Raw genomic sequence first — 17,349 nt, 5'->3', positions numbered from 1 at the left:
GAAGAGTTGCGACATCTCCATTCACTCCAATGGGCCAGTTTTTTACTCTCAAGAGTTCCAGGAAGTAAGGTCCTGGATTAAGCAGCACCCTCGAGTTGCAGCAAAATGGACAGTTTGTGTTGTACTTTGAAAGTTTTTTTTTTTCCTTGAATCAAATTGTACATTATCAGCTTTATTTTAGCATGCAAAAGTAGCGCGAGACCCATTCCTCGCTGTTCATTGGCTAATGAGTCTCGCATTTTGGTCCTCCGCTGACGCCTCTCTCTCTCTAGAGGACACTAGTTTCCCAGAGCCGCAGCTCCGCCTGCTATTGGTCCGTGATCGGCAAGCTGCGCGATCACTGGACAGGTGATCTGTCAATCACCCCCTTTACTATCATCTATTTTACTCCAAACGGGCGAGTTATATAAAAAATTACCCCCCTACAGTTGTTATGAAAAGGTGAAATTAGCTATATACATATAGACCAAAACCGTGTTTTGCCCCTCACTGGAAAGATGTTTAATCCTGTTACAAAGTCATGCATTTTAACATGGGGGGAATGCCTACTGCCCCCGACGCCTACTGGCCATTCGAGGAACTACAGCTTTTCAATTCACTTCCGCGTCATCAGAGGGAAGGGGGTGGGGCTTGCCCACTGGGGAAGACAGGTAGGAGAGAGAAAAATGAACAAAATGTCTGCTTCTTCTTTCATGCACCCTAACTGAATATAAGCATCTGCAAGACACAGTTCAAGATTCAAAACCCCACAGACCCTAAATTCACCCCCACAATCCCAAACATCATCACTGGTAATCGTCTGAACTGCTCGTGGCTCGTGGCAAAACGTGAGATCCATTTCAAACGCCTCACATCCCCCAGATGACTCGAAAATTATGCCATTTTGAATACACTGTTTTCACAATAACCGTTTGCATCACCCTGAGGTCGCTTTCTCAATTGATTGTCATAAATAATAGAAAAGGACTGAGAATAGGCTAGCGCAGTGACATCTCCATGGTTATTCATATTTATGTACAGATAATCCCTTTCAGTGGCGGCTTGAGAATGCGTATTATGATTGCATTGTTTACTGGTTTAGACGTAGAGCTATAGCCCGACTCTGAAGATGCCTTTGAACTTGACAAGCTGCGACAGTCAGTCGCTCCCAGGAGTTTGTTGTACTCTTTTTTTAGTCGTCACAAGCATGAAGAGAAGCATCCTGCTGCTAACACTTTGGTTTCTCAAATCATTAAGGGGTTTGGGACAGAGAAAGTTTCTTCAAGATTTACACTTGAAAATAAATGCTTCCCAAAAAGGTATTGTGTTTTGATAAGATAACACATGTACTTTGAAATAGACTATGCGTGCAGGCTGCAGATGACATACAGTAGGCTAGAGGAGGCCTCATAGGGTTTTGTGACACATGTCCTGTCAAGTTCATCAGCTATGGAACATCAACACACAGCACCTAAACTGAGTGGCATCTGGCTGATTACAATACAAAACAACATGTTGTAGCATAGAAGTCAACAGGGAACCCGACAGACAGGCTATACCCTCGTCAAAGATGTTGACAAGAAGAAAAGATCATCCCTGCGCCTCTCAATTCATGAACTTAAATCCTGTGATTTAGGTCATTTACTTTTGACAGCAATAAATCAATAAGCACGCAAGTCAGTAAAGTAATCATCATGTAACCTGGTCTAAGATAAAACGATTATTGTCTGAATTCTTGATTGTTCTAGATGTGATTGATCTTAGAAGTAGGATCAGGTGCACGTAACACATGGCGAGCTCACATCTCCAAGGTGCCTGCCTCTACCTCTTGCATCCAGACACGAGCACGTACACCGGCACCCAGGTGGATAATGATACAGCTGCAATTTGCCCAATTTGCACGAAAACAGCATGATGTCACAACATTGTTACCCATGATTAATTAAGTGAGAATTAGTTTTGGGACCCAACGCTTGTTGGGTGGCACTTAGTCAATAGTGGTCAATAGCAATCAACCTGAGTCACAGAAGGCCAGATGAACGCTACATTGCAATTGAGTCTCCACAGCATCATGAAGACGTCAAAGCTATAGGCGCACAGTTAAGAGAACTGAGCTAAAGGCAGAGGTACTGTCTTTATTCTGTATGCTTTGCAAACAGTACCGTAGAACATTTTTCACTTGTAAAATCCAGATTAGCGGGTAAGCTACTTTACTTGCTAACAAGTAGTTCAGTGTTTGAAGCCTACCTATCCACCTTATTTTTGGTGGCCATTTTTGCCTGATCTGCTGATGGGTTTTTCTTCCGGTGTGATCCTCCCAGCCTTGTTGCTGACAGCTTGACACCCGTCTGGGCGAACGGAGCAAATCACTAATCAGGTCCAGCTTGGCAAAAATCTCGTTGATAAATATCCCTTTAAGAGCGCAGTGCATTCATGGGTAATCGGAATCGCCTGCTGTGGCTAATATTAACCATTTCGAGTAACACTGTTTCCATACGCGTTCACCAGCGTTAGTTTGTTGTTTATAACGTGGCTATATTCATAACGTTTTCTATCTCGGATGCGTTATTTCAAATCGCACATAGGTTACCCCTGGCGCAACCTATGTGGGTTTCAGGACGAAACAGACTCGAGCCACTAACGTCATCTTAAGAGCACAATATTCCTGGAATGCATGTTTAACTAAACGGTTACATGTCCTCTGAGTCTGCATTCTACATAAAATTAAGATATTACGGGTTGTTTTATTTTGTATGTTAGATACTTATTGACCAAGTTATGTTCAATTCAGCCAGGGTACAAGAGACTGAGTGTAGGTGGCCATCTTTTCAAATCAAGTAGAATACATTAGGAAATGGCAAGCTGCAACAATGAGTCACGTTAAACCGGACCTTGTACGCACAATTATTTTTTACAGTGGGGCATTCAAAAATAAGGTGGATAGCCTACCTCTCAGAGGGTTTGAAGCCTACCTCTCAGAGGGTTTGAAGCCTACCTATAGCCTACCTCTCAGAGGGTTTGAAGCCTGCCTATAGCCTACCTCTCAGAGGGTTTGAAGCCATACCTATAACCTACCTCTCAGAGGGTCTGAAGCCTGCCTATAGCCTACCTCTCAGAGGGTCTGAAGCCTACCTATAGCCTACCTCTCAGAGGGTTTGAAGCCTGCCTATAGCCTACCTCTCAGAGGGTTTGAAGCCATACCTATAACCTACCTCTCAGAGGGTCTGAAGCCTGCCTATAGCCTACCTCTCAGAGGGTTTGAAGCCTACCTATAGCCTACCTCTCAGAGGGTTTGAAGCCTACCTATAGCCTACCTCTCAGAGGGTTTGAAGCCTACCTATAGCCTACCTCTCAGAGGGTTTGAAGCCTGCCTATAGCCTACCTCTCAGAGGGTCTGAAGCCTGCCTATAGCCTACCTCTCAGAGGGTTTGAAGCCTACCTCTCAGAGGGTTTGAAGTCTACCTATAGCCTACCTCTCAGAGGGTTTGAAGCCTACCTATAGCCTACCTCTCAGAGGGTTTGAAGCCTGCCTATAGCCTACCTCTCAGTGGGTTTGAAGCCTGCCTATAGCCTACCTCTCAGAGGGTTTGAAGCCTGCCTATAGCCTACCTCTCAGAGGGTTTGAAGCCTGCCTATAGCCTACCTCTCAGAGGGTTTGAAGCCTACCTATAGCCTACCTCTCAGAGGGTTTGAAGCCTACCTATAGCCTACCTCTCAGAGGGTTTGAAGCCTGCCTATAGCCTACCTCTCAGAGGGTCTGAAGCCTACCTATAGCCTACCTCTCAGAGGGTTTGAAGCCTACCTATAGCCTACCTCTCAGAGGGTCTGAAGCCTGCCTATAGCCTACCTCTCAGAGGGTTTGAAGCCTACCTCTCAGAGGGTTTGAAGCCTACCTATAGCCTACCTCTCAGAGGGTTTGAAGCCTACCTCTCAGAGGGTTTGAAGCCTACCTATAGCCTACCTCTCAGAGGGTTTGAAGCCTGCCTATAGCCTACCTCTCAGAGGGTTTGAAGCCTGCCTATAGCCTACCTCTCAGAGGGTTTGAAGCCTACCTATAGCCTACCTCTCAGAGGGTTTGAAGCCTACCTATAGCCTACCTCTCAGAGGGTTTTGAAGCCATACCTATAGCCTACCTCTCAGAGGGTTTGACGCCTACCTATAGCCTACCTCTCAGAGGGTTTGAAGCCTACCTATAGCCTACCTCTCAGAGGGTTTGAAGCCTACCTATAGCCTACCTCTCAGAGGGTTTTGAAGCCATACCTATAGCCTACCTCTCAGAGGGTTTGAAGCCTGCTTATTCCCTACCTAGAGTTTTGCAGCAGAAATCTTTCATATGAATGCATGCATGCGTTTGCCTGGTTTTCATGTCCAGGGATATCATTAGTGCTTTCTCTGTCTATTCTCTCCTGTTAAAACCATTAGATTTTATGTATGTATTCTTTCATTCTTTCTTTCAGCGTGTGAGACACTTTGATCTTCATCGCGTGATATTGTACAGAAAGATCAACTCTGCTCCTTATTGAACAGTATATAAAACAAACTGTCAAAGTTGTACCCTGGGGAAAACGCAACTTTAACTACAGTATAAATCTTTACACCTCAACGATTATTTTAATCTCACATAATCCTCTTTGTACGCACAACACAGGAAAACTCACTTCGGGGCTATTACAGTAATCTATTATGAACATGTACTGCTGCGATATAAAGCGAATATACAGCAATATATGCAGATCCTTTCATGATTTCATAATAAAGCATTGTTGTATAAGCAGTGCTTCTATGTATGAAATATGTAATAAACTATGCTGAGTAGCTAATGTTAGTAAGGCAAGTAGCCTATATTACTGTATTCTCTATAGAGCCTTAGAGCTGTTTACATTCAAAAGAGGAGTATTCGGTCGATATCTCATTGCCATAAATGTGCTGTGGGACTGCACAGTGTGTGTACAGTGACTGTACAGTGTGTACATGTTTTGTGTTACATACCATCAGGTTTGGCCCACACACTAACGGCTCAGGTTAAGGGTGATAATGTAGCATTTAGATTTGATGATCACAGTAAGGCTTAATTAGATTAGACTTCTGCCATTACAGAGATTTTTGTGTTGTGATGTGGGGGTTGTGTGTGTGTGTGTGTGTGTGTGTGTGTGTGTGTGTGTGTGTGTGTGTGTGTGTGTGTGTGTGTGTGTGTGCGTGCGCGCGCGCGTAGATGCACATGTGTGTGGGGTAGGGGTGGGGAGGGGGAATCAATACAACATAGTATCGCAATATTTTGTGGGCAATATATTATAATTATTGTATCGAATGCCAAGTATCGTGATATTTTATTATACAAAATGTCAAGTGCATACAACATGATTTATGACAGGTTTTTATGACAGTGTTGGTCAGTCTGTCTGCTTAACAATCCCATTTTGCTGCAATAAGAACTATTGAAGTGAGATGAACAGACTGGAAACCTTATTTCATTATTTTCATTATATAAAACAGCAGTTTTTTTCCTTTCAAAGTTGAAAAAAGGTAATCACAACATATTGCAATATCGCAAAACTAGCATATGACTTAAGTATCGTGATAATATCGTATCGTGGGGCATCTGGTGATTCCCGCCCCTAGTGTGGGGGGAGGGGGGTGTGTGTGGATGCGAGTGCGCACGCGTGTGTGTGTGTGTGTGTGTGTGTGTGTGTGTGTGTGTGTGTGTATGTGTGTGTGTGTGTGTGTGTGTATGTGTGTGTGTGTGTGTGTGTGTGTGTGTGTGTGTGTGTGTGTGTGTGTGTGTGTGTGCTAGGGATGGGCAACGAATTTTGAATTTTCAAATAATCAATTTTATTACAAAGATCAACTTTTATTATTGAAAGTAAAAAAATGATTTATCAGGACAGAGAGAGCTTATTGACAGATCGTCTGTGGTGCCAACGAACCTCCGCTTATGAAGGTAAATAGCCTATGTCCATTGTCCAACACGTTTTCTCAATTCATTTCCCTCTTTGCAATGTGATAAAAGTTTCTCAGTGAGTTATAGTTGATTGCCTCACTGAATTATCTGCTAATACACAATTTTAGCAGCATAATTTGATGTCTTGGCGTGGCAAGGCTGTGCGTAATGACATATCCAAAACGAATTCCACTTTCCACTGCGCAAATACCTCTCTGCGCTGGGAGCGCAACGGTAATCTCCGTGCAGCACACCCAGCGCAGAGAGGTCCTTTTCAAAGCTCTTAGCTGGCAAAGTAATTGCGCGCTGCTGACGATAGCATACTGCCATCTATCACCATATTTTAGCGCTGAAACGCCTGCTTTGGCTTGTGGCAGCCAATGCCCAGTACAGTTATCACAGGCATGCGCTTGTGTCCGCCCCCAATTTGCATTGCGCACGGCGTTAAACGAGCGCAAACGCTAAAATAGCTCTTTTGGGAAGATAGAGCCCATTATAGCATGCTCACGGCCGTTCAAAACTGATTGTCACTGCAGAGAGGATGTGAAATAAAGTTGAAAACTACGGGGTACTGTACTGTACCTTTATTTATTTTAAATCTATAGAACACAAACAAGAAATGTCTGAAAAATGAATGTGAGTGTGTACAGTAGGCATGAAGAGCGGGATCATCTGTAAAGACACATAATGAATAAACACCGTCAGACAACATATTTAACATGATGTCATGATGGGTGGCTGGTGCCAAAGGTATAGCGTAGTAGGAGACGGTGAGGAGGCTTTGCTGACAACAATGCAGATGTGTTTAAAGAAATGCAAAATACCGTTTGAAATATGCAGCTGAAAAAAGTATCTTTACACCCTTAAAATTGCTAGTTCAGCAGTCATCAGTGAATCCAACCCCACTTCTTTTTTCAATGGCAAATGGCCACAAATAGCGCAATTCCATGAACTAATACACCCCCCGAAGGTAATACTTTTCTTAATTGTGTTACAATTGAATGAGGAATTTGCACAGATTTCTTTTGGACTGAAATGCATTCAAGGACTTTTTCAGCCTTCCATGGAACACACTTTACCATGATCTTATAGACGACATTTGAGTCATTAGTAGATAGTAGTCAGTATGTGTGAAATCAGATTCCCCTCTCGCAATGACCGATGCAATATGCAGTAATTCTCTCCATGCGTAATAGAGTGTACTCACTCGTGCGAGGACAGAGGGAGCTTATTGACAGATCGTCTGTGTGCCAACGACCCTCCGGGTTATGAAGGTAAATAGCCTATGTCCATTGTCCAACAGGTTTTCTCAATTCATTTCCCTCTTTGCCATGTGATAAAAGTTTCTCAGTGAGTTATAGTTGATGGTAGGGGTGCACCGATCACATTTTTTGCCACCGATCACCGATTGCCGATCGCCTATGGGAAATATCTGCCCAACCGATCATCGACCGATCACCGATTACCGATCACCGATCACCGAAATATAAACTCCTCAAAAAAAGTTTGGAAACGTTATTTCGGTCGATTCTTTTCTCCCCTTTAATAATACCAATTGGCATTGTATTTTATATCGTTGGAAAGCCTGATTAGTGATAGGGCTTTTTTTTATAAATGCCTCACTGAATTATCTGCTAATACCCAATTTTAGCAGCATAATTTGATGTCCTGGCGTGGCAAGGCTGTGCGTAATGACATATCCAAAAGGAATTCTACTTTGCACTGCGCTGCACAGAGATTATGGTGCGCTCCCAGCGCAGCGAGGTGTTTAGTGCATAAGAGGTCCTTTTCAAAGCTCTTAGCGCAAAGTAATTGCGCGCTGCTGATGATAGGATAATGCCATCTATCACCACATTTTAGCACTGAAACGCCTGCTTTGGCATGTGGCACGCCTATGCCCAGTACAATTATCACAGGCATGCGCTTGTGCCCAATTTGCATTGCGCACGGCGTTAAATGAGCGCAAACGCTAAATTAGCGCTTTTGGGAAGATAGGGCCCAGTGAGTCTAAATCCTTTCAGGCTCACCTTATCCAAACATAAAAGCATAATAGTAGATGAATCAGTGGCGAAATTAGTCCCCATGCTACGAACAGTACAGAAATCCCGCCAGCTTATAGCCTAGATACACTAGCCGACTTTGACAATCGTAGCTGATTATGAAGGGACTGGGGAGTTTACACTACACGACTGGTTCATTAAGACTTTTTATCACGACTGAAAAACTCACTGAAATACACGGAAAGACACGACTGGAATCACAGATCAAAATACACTACCTGACTGTGCGCCCAGCAAACTCACGTCTTTCAAGTTAGAAGACGGTATCGTCTTGAACCCACAACACAAATAACCAGCAAACTGAAATGACCACACTACCACACTAACCATAAGGAAGCTAGACATCATTTTTGTTTCAAAATAAAAGCGTTAATCTATTACTGCATGACTCACTACGGGTTAAAATTGACTTTTCGAAGCCACAACATTACATTAATTTAAAACAAGTTTCTAGGCAAATATGTTCTTCATTTCCTCTTTGGTACTTGGGGTATTTCGGATCACACAAACAAAACGGTTGCAATGGTATACCTTTATTTTGAAATTCGTAACGGGAAGTTTCGGTTTTATTCTTTCTGACTTAACCGTGAGCAACCGGCATAGCGTCTATGCTTCCCTTATTCACGTGTGCCTTGGTATCAGAAATATCTATGAAGACTAGCTATTTGACTGCTTTTGGCTCATTGCCTCCTAGTTTTTCATTTGATATTGACCACATGCACGTGAGATGAGTTGAGTTGAGTTGAGTTGAGTCGGGTCGTTGAACCAGTTTAAACTACAAGAGAAATTCAAACATGTTTGATATAATCGTTGTGGCTCTGACTGGCTCTGATGGAGTCTGGAGGCAGTTTACACTTGATGATCAGAAATCTGTACCCATAATACACTAACAGATTTAGCTGCTAATTGGCATAACAACTGCCCACAACAACTGCAGACTACAGTCAACAAAGACAGACTGAGCCCAACTGGAAATCCTATGTAAAATCAGAGGGAAACTCTTGTAGTGTATTTAAGGTATTAGATATGATAAATATTTATGTCTATTTTCTTTGGCCGTGTGTATTTGAGTTCGCTTTCTCATATTGAAGGAGCCATTTCGCTCACATAATAGAGATGAAACGATATGAAAATTTCATATCACGATTATAGTGACCAAAATTATCACGGTTATCAGTCTTATCACGGTATTCAAAATGTGCTGAAAATGTTCAAAAAGTACGACACTCGTAGATTAGAAATAATTTCACTCGTTTAGGCTCATTTAGCTAAATGGGTTGTTTGATGGTGTGTCATCGGGGGAGAGATTAAAGCCTCTTTTAGATTTGACCAACACCACAGTGTTTCTATCTCTCTCTCTCTCTCTCTCTCTCTCTCTCTCTCTCCCTCTCTGATGCGTGTGTAATGTTACACGTCACAGAGGGACAATAGTAGGCTATACGCTACAGTATTTGGAGTATGGATGGCTGCATGGAAAGTAAACGGGAATATTAGTGGATTATTAATTTAGTCGGAATAATGTCTTTTTCGGAATAAGGGCAAAAACTGGAATATTGTGTGGATGTCATTGTCTCACTGATACACTACAACCTCTGCCTTCATTTTGCATGTCAAATGTGAGAAATGGTTCTTTATACAGTATATTTTGGTATTTTTCTAAATAAAACTATCAGCCATTGAACAAAGATGGAAAAAAATCTGTTCTGCTCCAACACACTCAAATCTCAAGGTTGTCAATTTGTAGTGTGAGCACGAGTAAGGACACACACACACACACACACACACACACGGTGAAAACACGTTATCAGTAATTCTTCAGTAAAAATCCAATGCACTCAGTCAAAGATGGGGGTACACAATAGCCCTGTTCCAAACCGGTTCCTATTACAGAAATAGTGAACTATATAGTGTGTTGGCCATTTTGTACTGGTGTCTGAATTCACAACTGCTAATTTGATTCACTATATAGTCCACTATAAAATACCCACAATGCACTGCAATTTCTAGTGAACAGAGAATGCACCCTACACTTTCTCCCATCTACCACAATGCAATACTGTCGTGTTTACCAAAGGAGAAGAAGAGTGAGGTAGTGTCTGAAACTCGTTTGATCGTTCCCCATATAGTTCACTATATCAGAAACACTGCATATAGTTCACTATATCAGAAACACTGCATATAGTTCACTATATCATAAACACTGCATATAGTTCACTATATCAGAAACACTGCATATAGTTCACTATATCATAAACACTGCATATAGTTCACTATATCAGAAACACTGCATATAGTTCACTATATCATAAACACTGCATATAGTTCACTATATCAGAAACACTGCATATAGTTCACTATATCATAAACACTGCATATAGTTCACTATATCAGAAACACTGCATATAGTTCACTATATCATAAACACTGCATATAGTTCACTATATCAGAAACACTGCATATAGTTCACTATATCATAAACACTGCATATAGTTCACTATATCAGAAACACTGCATATAGTTCACTATATCATAAACACTGCATATAGTTCACTATATCAGAAACACTGCATATAGTTCACTATATCATAAACACTGCATATAGTTCACTATATCATAAACACTGCATATAGTTCACTATATCAGAAACACTGCATATAGTTCACTATATCAGAAACACTGCATATAGTTCACTAATATCAGAAACACTGCATATAGTTCACTATATCATAAACACTGCATATAGTTCACTATATCAGAAACACTGCATATAGTTCACTATATCAGAAACACTGCATATAGTTCACTAATATCAGAAACACTGCATATAGTTCACTAATATCAGAAACACTGCATATAGTTCACTATATCAGAAACACTGCATATAGTTCACTATATCAGAAACACTGCATATAGTTCACTAATATCAGAAACACTGCATATAGTTCACTAATATCAGAAACACTGCATATAGTTCACTAATATCAGAAACACTGCATATAGTTCACTATATCAGAAACACTGCATATAGTTCACTAATATCAGAAACACTGCATATAGTTCACTAATATCAGAAACACTGCATATAGTTCACTATATCATAAACACTGCATATAGTTCACTATATCAGAAACACTGCATATAGTTCACTAATATCAGAAACACTGCATATAGTTCACTAATATCAGAAACACTGCATATAGTTCACTATATCATAAACACTGCATATAGTTCACTATATCAGAAACACTGCATATAGTTCACTAATATCAGAAACACTGCATATAGTTCACTATATCATAAACACTGCATATAGTTCACTATATCAGAAACACTGCATATAGTTCACTAATATCAGAAACACTGCATATAGTTCACTAATATCAGAAACACTGCATATAGTTCACTAATATCAGAAACACTGCATATAGTTCACTATATCATAAACACTGCATATAGTTCACTATATCAGAAACACTGCATATAGTTCACTAATATCAGAAACACTGCATATAGTTCACTAATATCAGAAACACTGCATATAGTTCACTAATATCAGAAACACTGCATATAGTTCACTATATCAGAAACACTGCATATAGTTCACTAATATCAGAAACACTGCATATAGTTCACTAATATCAGAAACACTGCATATAGTTCACTATATCATAAACACTGCATATAGTTCACTAATATCAGAAACACTGCATATAGTTCACTAATATCAGAAACACTGCATATAGTTCACTATATCATAAACACTGCATATAGTTCACTAATATCAGAAACACTGCATATAGTTCACTATATCATAAACACTGCATATAGTTCACTAATATCAGAAACACTGCATATAGTTCACTAATATCAGAAACACTGCATATAGTTCACTATATCATAAACACTGCATATAGTTCACTAATATCAGAAACACTGCATATAGTTCACTAATATCAGAAACACTGCATATAGTTCACTATATCAGAAACACTGCATATAGTTCACTAATATCAGAAACACTGCATATAGTTCACTAATATCAGAAACACTGCATATAGTTCACTAATATCAGAAACACTGCATATAGTTCACTAATATCAGAAACACTGCATATAGTTCACTAATATCAGAAACACTGCATATAGTTCACTATATCAGAAACACTGCATATAGTTCATTAATATCAGAAACACTGCATATAGTTCACTAATATCAGAAACACTGCATATAGTTCACTATATCAGAAACACTGCATATAGTTCACTAATATCAGAAACACTGCATATAGTTCACTATATCAGAAACACTGCATATAGTTCACTATATCAGAAACACTGCATATAGTTCACTAATATCAGAAACACTGCATATAGTTCACTAATATCAGAAACACTGCATATAGTTCACTAATATCAGAAACACTGCATATAGTTCACTAATATCAGAAACACTGCATATAGTTCACTATATCAGAAACACTGCATATAGTTCACTATATCAGAAACACTGCATATAGTTCACTATATCAGAAACATTGCATATAGTTCACTATATCAGAAACACTGCATATAGTTCACTAATATCAGAAACACTGCATATAGTTCACTAATATCAGAAACACTGCATATAGTTCACTAATATCAGAAACACTGCATATAGTTCACTAATATCAGAAACACTGCATATAGTTCACTAATATCAGAAACACTGCATATAGTTCACTAATATCAGAAACACTGCATATAGTTCACTATATCAGAAACACTGCATATAGTTCACTATATCAGAAACACTGCATATAGTTCACTATATCAGAAACACTGCATATAGTTCACTATATCAGAAACACTGCATATAGTTCACTAATATCAGAAACACTGCATATAGTTCACTATATCAGAAACACTGCATATAGTTCACTATATCAGAAACACTGCATATAGTTCACTATATCATAAACACTGCATATAGTTCACTAATATCAGAAACACTGCATATAGTTCACTAATATCAGAAACACTGCATATAGTTCACTATATCAGAAACACTGCATGGGGAATAGTGAGTGAGTGAATGAGTGAACCATTCAGAACACGGCTACTGTGTCTTTATGGAGTTCAAAGTTCAAAGCATAACATAACATACTAGGGTTGGCACGATGGACGATGGCATCGACCATCATGATGGGCCGACCCCCCATCGACCTCTGAGCCTTCTACATCGGATCATCGTAATGAATTATCTGTTTGAATTAAAGTTTTGCCGTTTTAATAATAAAAAATACCAAGTCAGAAGAATCAATACAACATAGTATCGCAATATTTTGTGGGCAATATATTATAATTATTGTATCGAATGCCAAGTATCGTGATATTTTATTATACAAAATGTCGAGTGCATACAACATGATTTATGACAGGTTTTTATGACAGTGTTGGTCAGTCTGTCTGCTTAACAATCCCATTTTGCTGCAATAAAAATTATTGAAGTGAGATGAACAGACTGGAAACATTATTTCATTATTTTCATTATATAAAACAGCAGTTTTTTCCTTTCAAAGTTGAAAAAAGGTAATAAATCACAATATATTGCAATATCGCAAAACTGTGTGTGTGTTGAATTTAACTAGCTGGCAGAAAACTGACAGAATTACTGGCGGATATAACGTTAGATTTGCGTGGGCTTTTGAACCTAATGAGAGAGAGTTGAGGAGACTGGAGAGAGTTGAGAGAGAAATACAGCAGCAGCAGCAGCAGCAGCTACTGCTAGCTGTTACAGCAGTAGCTGCCGCTGCTGCTACTGCTTGAGTGGCCTGGCTCTGTGCAGTAGTAGCCTGCCTGTCGGTCTCATGAAGAGCTCAGCTGTCCTGCCGTTAACGTGAATTGCAGCGGCGGATGGCATCAATGACGATGCCATCGTCAATCACGATGTTTGACTGTGAAACAATCACGATGGGTATTTCGGGTATATCGCACAACCCTATAACATACATAACTGAATGTTCACCGGGGTCCTTCACACAGCATTTGTTTGCCTTAAGGTCTTAAATAGCCAATGCTTTGACTCTCTTTACTTGATTAACCATCTGTTTTCCACCCACAAACACTAAGCCCGGCACCTCCAATGACTTATTGATGAGAGTTCGATCCAGGACCATTTGGTGTCCTACTCAAAGGATGGTCCTGCCCCAGCAGGAGCATAAATCCCAGTTAAACTGTGAAACAACTATATATCCTAAAGGTTGCATTAACCGCTCTCCTCTACTATTTTCCATCGGCCATTTTCTTCCCCCAGGTTAACAGAGAGCACACTTTCCACCACCTCCATATTTCACTGTGATACCAGGGGGCTTTAAATCAAAGGTTTCCAACTCTCCTGTGTCGAGAGTCATGATAAAATATCAATGTTGAGGGGACACTTTTTGCAGAGGTTTGTGTGCAGTGATTTGCTTCTCTTTTCAGAAAATGTATCAAAAAGTTGACACTAATATAACATAAATACATTTACCGGTATGTTAAATACAAGTATTGGTACATAAGATTTGACCAATACCTATTAACACATTCACTGCCAACAGTTTTTTTTTTACTGTAGGTAGCTTCTGCCAAGGTTTTTTTTGAGGATTCTGGCTCATCTTTCAAGAGCCGAGGATTATTTTCTGCTAGGAATTTGTGAACACAAAATATCTCAAAAGAACTAATAGAATGTGTGCTTTCTCTGTCTAAAAGAGTTAGTTTGTAGAGTTAGTAGTTATGTAGGCATTAGCAGTTGAATACAGCATGGTTTCAGCGTCTGAAAAGGAAAGTTGAGATAAATGCCTTTTTGTGAAATTCGATAGAACAGTCACTTTAACCATTTATTTTTGGCATCAGTAACACATCAGACATCTAAAGAATAGTTCTGAACAGTAATTTCCTCCATAACACCACCCCCACCCCCCTCTCCTTCAAACTCCTCCCTCCGTGTGTGTTCTCCTCCTCCCTCCGTGGCTCTGCAGCGGGCGTGTCACAAGCGAGTTTCTGCTGTCTGTGCTGCCTGGCTGCTGGCGGCCGCTCTTTGGGCGAGTCTGGATGGGGCTCGTTCGTTTCTGGGTTTTCAGCTCAGCTGGAATGAAGCTGCGTGCGATTCTGGGCTTTCTGCTGGTGTTTCAAAGTGTGTTGCACCCATAATCTATTATGCAAATTTGCAATCCCCCACCGCCAGCTCCCAGCGCGAAAGCGAAAGCGTTTTCGCCAATCCATTTTCATGAGAATGGCTTCCTCACGCTGCTGTTTTTTCTTGGCTTTCTCTCGTCTGGAGAGCACTGTCGCCACTTAGTGGGTCGGTAAAATAGGTTATACACAGTCAATAGCTCCCATATTTTTATAGGAGATGTAAAAGGGTTTGATCCACGTCCCACGAGATAACTCGTCGACGGCAGTCAACCGTTGGATTTTTTTTGACGAGATATCTCGTCGACGGCAGTGAACGTGTTAAACAGTTAACCCCCCCCCCCATATAAAATGTTTTATTTAAATCCCTGGTTAATTCTGCTTAAGATATGTGATTTGATATTGGTGTGGGGGTTTAATGGATTTCCTAACTGGTAAGATGAAGTCATGTCTGATGTATGTGTGTGTGTGTGTGTGTGTGTGTGTGTGTGTGTGTGTGTGTGTGTGTGTGTGTGTGTGTGTGTGTGTGTGTGTGTGTGTGTGTATATCTACACATTAATATATATATATATATAACTTTTTCTACCAAACAAGGCCTGTGCCGACTGACAAGCATAGACCAGCCAATAATAAATTTTGCAGCTGGTTTCTTACTTTGAAAATAGTTGAATAGAAAAACATAAATCAACATTCCACATAATCTCATTCAACATTCCACAATGTAGACCCTGTATTATTATGTAAATTATCAATACTAATTTATTATTAATTTTATCAGCTGCAGCAAGCCCATTCAACATTTTTGTGCATGCACACGCAGTTAGCGTTGTTGTTTTCACTTAGGCGGCAGGGCACTATTTACAACGACACACAGGGAGGAGGGAGCGGAAGCTGCTCTGATTGACATGCTCGGAGCCAATGACAGAGTTTGTAATAAGTCGGGAGCGGACATCCGGCTGCCACTGAAACAGTCGCTCCAATGGGAGAGCAGAGTAGAGCAGGGGAGGGTTTATCCCAGTTATGGAGACCTGCAGCGCCAGACTCCTCAGACGGAAGGGAGAGGAGTAGGGTTGCCAGCCCGTCCCTTAAAATACGGAATATCGGACAGTGAAATTGTGCGTCCCGTTTGAACCAATACGGGACGGGGTTTGTCCCGTATTTTCATCCCACCTGCATTGCGTGATGAAAACCCACCCTACTCTACGTCTGGTTGGTTAATACTGCTGCCTTTGTTGGTAGATTGGTTAGTTTTAGGCATCAGTCACGGCCAGGCTGAGGCTCTGCTCGCTGATTGGCTCTAATCGGGTCTGAGCCGATCAGAGAACAGGGATGGGGCGGGTCTTCGCAGAAAGCTGGTGGGGAAAATGGCTTTCCTTATGTAACCCACTCCTGGATATACACGTCGCTCTAGGTTCTGAAGAGCTAGGATATTCTTAGTGCAATAACCACACAAGTGTAATCAATTAATTGCAAGTTTAGTTTGCGCCGTAGTCTCCGTTCCTCCGACACTGGACTTCTCACCATCCCCCGCACAAATAGATCCACTATTGGAGATAGAGCTTTTTCCGTTGCTGCACCTAAACTCTGGAACTCCCTCCCATTTCCCATCCGCGACTCTGGTTCTATAAACATCTTCAAAAGCAAGCTCAAAACCCATCTTTTCAGCCTCGCTTTCTCTGAGCATGGCCTGGGCTCCTGATAGCTCTACTGTACCCTTTTAGCCTCTTTCTTAGTCCTTTTTCTCCCTATACTGCTTATTATGTCTCTTTTAGTGTGTTTTGTTCTTATTGTACAGTGTCCTTGAGTCTGAGAAAGGCGCTTTCAAAATCGAATTTATTATTATTATTATTATTATCATTAAATTTGAACAGGTACATTGATGTGAAAAATAACAAACTGGGCCCTCTAAGAGAATAGAAAAATATAAAGAAAAGTAGTCAGTCTAAAGTCAGTGTGGTCTGTGTCTGTGTCAGTGTGAGTCTATTCTAACCATTGCCCCTTTCGGAACTGCTAACATAGCTTACGCTACTACGCAGTCCCTTATTAGTACACCGCCGATGTAGCCTAAACAGGTCGCTCCGTCTGCTAAATTTTTCAAACTACTCGATAAAGTTTCGCAAATGAAATTTCAAATGTACTTACGGACCGAAAAGGGTTGTGTGAACCTCCGCGCATGATGTAGAAACAATAGCGCCACTAATAAACATGTTTAATCCCTCAC

Source organism: Poromitra crassiceps (assembly GCF_964638095.1).
Source record: "Poromitra crassiceps genome assembly, chromosome: 4".
NCBI lineage: Eukaryota > Metazoa > Chordata > Actinopteri > Beryciformes > Melamphaidae > Poromitra > Poromitra crassiceps.
The sequence above is the reverse complement of the archived record's forward strand: the minus strand, read 5'-3'. Positions refer to the sequence as shown.